Source organism: Schistocerca gregaria, chromosome 3 (genome assembly GCF_023897955.1).
Source record: "Schistocerca gregaria isolate iqSchGreg1 chromosome 3, iqSchGreg1.2, whole genome shotgun sequence".
NCBI classification, from domain to species: Eukaryota; Metazoa; Arthropoda; class Insecta; order Orthoptera; family Acrididae; genus Schistocerca; species Schistocerca gregaria.
In genome coordinates, this window is record NC_064922.1 from 71,080,704 (window position 1) to 71,086,889 (window position 6,186).

Sequence of the window (6,186 nt, forward strand, 5' to 3'; positions counted from 1 at the left end):
GTTTTGTTGGAATTCCTCAGCCATTTAGAGATGCTATTAAGTTAATTTGTAAGGAGCAGCCAATTCCTATTATATCTAATTACCTACTTTATTATTTTCCCCTGTTTTTAATTTAATGATTTCTTTAGCCGTTTGAGTAATTTTTCCTTATTTAACTTATATGTGTTCTTTTTCTTATGGATTTTTATTTTTTTTATGTTGTACTAGATTAGGTGTTTATACTGTTATAATTGCTGGTTGATCTTCTAATTCAAATTATTCATTATTAGGTTCTCTTCGTTCTGTTGCTCAAACAATTTCTTATGAAGTTAGTGTAGCTTTAATTTTATTGTCTTTAATTATTTTAATTGGTAGTTTTAATATGTTTGATTTTATAAACTATCAGCTTTATTGTTGATTTATTATTATTTCTTTTCCTTTAGCTTTAGCTTCTTTTGCTTCTTGCTTAGCTGAAACTAATCGTACTCCTTTTGATTTTGCTGAAGGGGAATCTGAGTTAGTTTCAGGATTTAATATTGAGTATGGTGCGGGTGGTTTTACTTTAATTTTTTTAGCTGAATATACTAGAATTGTCTTCATAAGAATGTTATTGGCTTTAATTTTTTTGGGCGGTGATTTTTATTCTTTTATATTTTTTATTAAGCTTGCTATTATATCTTTTGGTTTTATTTGGGTTCGTGGAACATTACCATGGTTCCGTTATGATAAATTAATGTACTTAGCTTGAAAAAGTTTTTTACCTTTATCTTTGATTTTTTTTATTTTCTTTGTTGGTTTAAAGATTTTATTTATCTCATTTGTTTAGTGAAATTTTTTGAGAAAAGTTAATAGAAGAGTTAAACTTCTAATTTTATGTTTTCAAAACATATGCTTTTCCTAAGCTAATTAACTTTATTCCTTAATTAATTTATCTCATGCGTTTGCGACATGGACATTAATTAAGAAATATGTGAAGTAAATAATTGTTAAGATTTGACCTGTTATAATATAAGGTTCTTCAACAGGTCGTTTACCAATTCACGTTAGTAAGCATACAACAACTACTATAATTCAGAATAAAATTTGATTAATAGGGTAAAATTGAATGCCTCGGAATGGTGTTTTATTATAAAATGGTAAAATTATTAAGATTCCAATTGATAAAAATAATGCAATAACACCTCCTAACTTATTAGGGATAGATCGTAGAATTGCATATGCAAATAGGAAATATCATTCTGGTTGAATGTGAACTGGTGTTACTAATGGGTTGGCAGGTACAAAGTTATCTGGATCTCCTAATAGGTAAGGATTAATTAAACATAGTATAATTAATAATGATGTTATTATTACAAATGTAATAGAATCCTTAAAGGTAAAGTATGGATGGAATGGAATTTTTTCAATATCTCCATTTAGTCCAAGAGGATTATTAGATCCTGTTTGGTGAAGAAAAAATAAATGAATTGCTGCTATAGCAGCAATAATAAATGGTAATACAAAATGGAATGTGAAGAATCGATTTAATGTTGCATTATCAACAGCGAATCCTCCTCATACTCATTGGACTAAATCTGTTCCTAAGTATGGGATTGCTGATAATAAATTAGTAATTACTGTTGCACCTCAAAAAGATATTTGGCCTCAGGGTAAGACATATCCTATAAATGCAGTTGCTATAACTAAAAATAAAATCACTGTACCAATTATTCAGGTATGTATATATATATATAAGATCCATAGTAAATTCCCCGTCCTACATGTAAGTAAATACAAATAAAAAATATAGATGCTCCATTTGCGTGTAAGGTTCGGATAATTCAACCATTATTTACGTCTCGGCAGATGTGTACTACACTACTGAATGCTATTTCAATATTTGATGTATAATGTATAGCTAAAAATAGTCCAGTTACGATTTGAATTACCAAACATAACCCTAATAGGGATCCAAAATTTCATCAAAATGAAATATTTGTTGGGGCAGGTAAGTCAATTAAAGAGTTATTAATAATTTTAATTAAAGGATGTCTTAATCGTAAGGGTTTATTCATTAGTAATTATCTTATTTTACGAATAGGTCCCTGATTAATATTGGTGATTTTAACAACTGCTAGTAGTGCTAAAAATAAATAAATTATTATTATTATTGTAATAATGAATGTTGGTCTATTATATAATTTTTCTAAAGATATTGTTATTTCTTGATAATTGATTGAATTATCAATATTTATAGTTTCGGTGTTTTTGAAAAAGTCTATAAATATAGATATATCTAGAATAATTAATATTAATATGATAAATACTCACATTATTAATGTAATAATTATAGTGATTGATTTAGGCTGAAATATTTCGTTTGATGCAATTCTTGTAATGTAAATAAATAATACTAGTATACCACCAAGAAATGTTAAAAATAAAATATATGATAATCAATATATTTCTATTATTGTTCCTGTTATTAATCCAACTAGGAAGGTTTGAAGGATAATAAAAAGCATTATTGATATTGGGTGTCTTAATTTAATAAAATTAATATTTATTACATTTGATAATGATATAATTATTATTTTGATCATTTCAGGGGTTAGTTTATTTAAAATACCGGTTTTGGGGACCGATGATGGAAGCTTTTCCACCTCTGAAGTTTTAAAAGTGGGGGCTGGACTTATTTCCGGTTTACAAGACCGGCGTTTTTTTTAAACTATTAAAACTAATGTTTATATTCTCTATTTTTACTTCTTTATTGATTTATTTTGCTGGTGTTTATGTTTTTTCTTCTAAACGTAAACATTTATTAATGGTTCTTTTGAGATTAGAATATATTGTTCTTTCTTTATTTATGTTAGTTATTGTTTTTCTTATTGAGTTTGATTATGATTATTTTTTTCCTGTTATTTTTTTAGTTTTTTCTGTTAGTGAGGGTGCTTTAGGTCTTTCTATTTTAGTTTCAATAATTCGTTCTCATGGTAATGATTTTTTTAATTCTTTTGGTTTATCTTTATGTTAAAGTATTTATTTATAACTATTTTTTTGATCCCTCTTTGTTTATTAAATAATTGTTGATGGTTGGTTCATTCTTTAATGTTTCTGTCGGGTTTTGTTTTTATAATTTGTGTTTATTCATATGCTGATTTGAATATAATTAGATATTATTTTGGTATTGATTATTTTTCTTTTAGTTTAATTTTACTTAGTTTTTGGATTTGTTCTTTAATAATCACTGCTAGAGGTTCAGTTTATTTAAGTTCATATCATTCTAATTTTTTTGTTTTTATGGTTTTGATTTTAATAATTATGCTTTATTGTTCATTTGCTAGATTAAGTCTTCTTTCTTTTTATATTTTTTTTGAGGCTAGATTAGTTCCTACTTTACTTTTAATTTTGGGTTGGGGTTATCAACCTGAGCGTTTGCAGGCTGGTATTTATTTAATTTTTTATACTTTGGTTGCTAGATTACCTTTATTATTAGTTTTATTTAAGGTTTATGATTTTTCTAATACTTTATATTTTCCTTTATTGGTTGATTTTGGTTCTTATTATTTTATGTTTTATGTATTTATAATTTTGGCTTTTTTAGTTAAGATACCTATGTTTTTGGTTCATTTATGACTTCCTAAGGCTCATGTAGAGGCCCCTATTTCAGGTAGAATAATTCTTGCTGGTGTTTTATTAAAGTTAGGTGGTTATGGTATTTTTCGTGTTATAAAGGTTATTTCTTATTTGGGTTTAAAGTTTAGTTATTTTTGATTGTCTTTAGGTTTATCTGGGGGTGTTATTGTAAGATTTATTTGTTTTCGTCAGGTTGATTTGAAGTATTTAATTGCATATTCTTCTGTTGCTCATATAAGAATGGTTATTGGTGGATTGATGACTATGAATTGATGAGGTTGTGTAGGTTCTCTTTCTCTAATGGTTGGTCATGGTTTATGTTCTTCTGGTTTATTTTGTTTATCTAATATTATTTATGAACGTTTAGGTAGACGAAGATTATTAATTAACAAGGGTATAATTAATTTGATGCCAAGAATGGCTATATGATGATTTCTTTTCAGATCATCAAATATGGCTGCTCCTCCTTCTTTAAATTTGGTAGGTGAAATTAGATTATTAAATAGAATTATATCTTGATCTTCTTTTAGATTCTTTGCTTTGATTTTTTTATCTTTTTTTAGAGCTGTTTATACTTTGTATATATATTCTTATTCTCAGCATGGGAATTATTATTCTGGTGTTTATACTTGTTCTCTTGGTTATTTTCGTGAATATCATCTTTTACTTTTACATTGATTGCCTTTAAATATTCTCTGTTTAAAGGGTGAATATTTCTTTGTTTAGTTTGCTTAAGTATTTTAATTAAAAATATTGTTTTGTGGAATCAATGATATGAAGTTTTTCATCTTAGGCCGTGCATTTATTTTCTATTTGTTCTTTGAGTTTTTTTTCTTTGTTTATTTCGAGAACTATAATTTTTATTTTAGGTATTTATTATTTAATAATTGATTATAGAGTTTTTTTTGAGTGAGAGCTTTTCAATTTAAATGGTTCTATAGTTGTTATAACTTTAATTTTGGATTGAATATCTCTTATTTTTATATCTTTTGTTATATATATTTCTTCTTTGGTTATTTATTATAGAGAGGATTATATATCTGGTGAAAAGAATATAAATCGTTTTATTATTATTGTATTAATATTTATTCTTTCTATAGGTTTTTTAATTATTAGTCCTAATTTAATTTGAATTTTATTAGGTTGAGATGGTTTAGGTTTAGTTTCTTATTGTTTAGTTATTTATTATCAAAATGTAAAATCTTATAGTGCTGGTATATTAACTGCACTTTCTAATCGTATTGGTGATGTTGCTATTTTAATTTCTATTGCATGAATGTTAAATTTTGGTGGTTGAAATTATATTTATTATTATGATTTTATTTCTAATTCTTTTGAAATAAAGCTCATTACTATATTAATTGTTTTAGCAGCTATAACTAAGAGAGCTCAGATTCCTTTCTCTTCATGACTTCCTGCTGCTATAGCAGCTCCTACTCCTGTTTCTGCTTTAGTTCATTCTTCTACTCTTGTTACTGCTGGTGTTTATTTATTAATTCGTTTTAGACCAATATTGGATACTTATAATTGTGGTTGATTTTTACTTTTAATTGGTTGTATAACTATATTTATGGCTGGATTGGGCGCTAATTTTGAGTTTGATTTAAAGAAGATTATTGCTCTTTCTCCTTTAAGACAACTTGGTTTAATAATAAGAATTTTGGCTATAGGTTATCCAAAGCTTGCATTTTTTCATTTATTGGCTCATGCTTTATTTAAGGCATTATTATTTATATGTGCAGGTTCAATAATTCATAATTTGAAGGATTCTCAGGATATTCGTTTTATAGGATCAATTGTTAATTTCATACCTTTAACTTCAGTTTGTTTTAATGTTTCTAATTTATCTTTGTGTGGAATACCTTTTTTAGCGGGATTTTATTCAAAGGATTTAATTCTTGAGATGGTTTGTTTAAGATGAATTAATTGTTTAATTTTTTTTCTTTATTTTTTTTCTACTGGTTTAACTGCTTCTTATTCTTTTCGTTTGTTTTATTATTCAATATCTGGTGATAATAATTTTTATTCTAGATTTTCTTTTGATGATAAGGGTTATTATATTTCATTTGGAATAATTGGTCTATTGTTTGTTGCTGTTTTTGGTGGTAGTCTTTTATCTTGATTAATTTTTCCTATTCCTCATGTGATTGCTTTACCTTATTATTTAAAGTTTTTAACTATTACAGTTGTTATTTTAGGTGCTTATTTAGGTTATCTTATTTCTAATTTTGATTTTTCTCATAATTTATTTTCTTTAAGTATACTTTCTTTTGTTAGATTTGCTGGTTCTATATGATTTATACCTTTTCTTTCAACTAAGTTTATTAGATATATTCCTTTAAAAATAGGTTATATTCATCTAAGTCATTTGATTATGGTTGAGGTGAATTACTTGGTGGTCAAGGTTTATATAGATTATTTATTTATTTAATTGGTTATATTCAAGGTTGATATGATTCTAATTTCAAGATTTATCTTTTAACTTTTATTTTTTGAATATTTATTTTGGTAATATTGTTTTTCGTTTACTTAAATAGCTTATAATTAGAGCGTGACACTGAAGATGTTAAGGAAGTATTTTTACTTTTAAGT

At 25.8% G+C, this 6,186-nt stretch overlaps 1 pseudogene; it reads left to right on the forward strand.

Moving 5' to 3' along the window:
* The first annotated feature begins 4,768 nt into the window (after positions 1 to 4,768).
* LOC126354500 (NADH-ubiquinone oxidoreductase chain 5-like) lies at positions 4,769 to 5,944 on the forward strand (annotated as a pseudogene).
* The last annotated feature ends 242 nt before the right edge of the window (positions 5,945 to 6,186 follow it).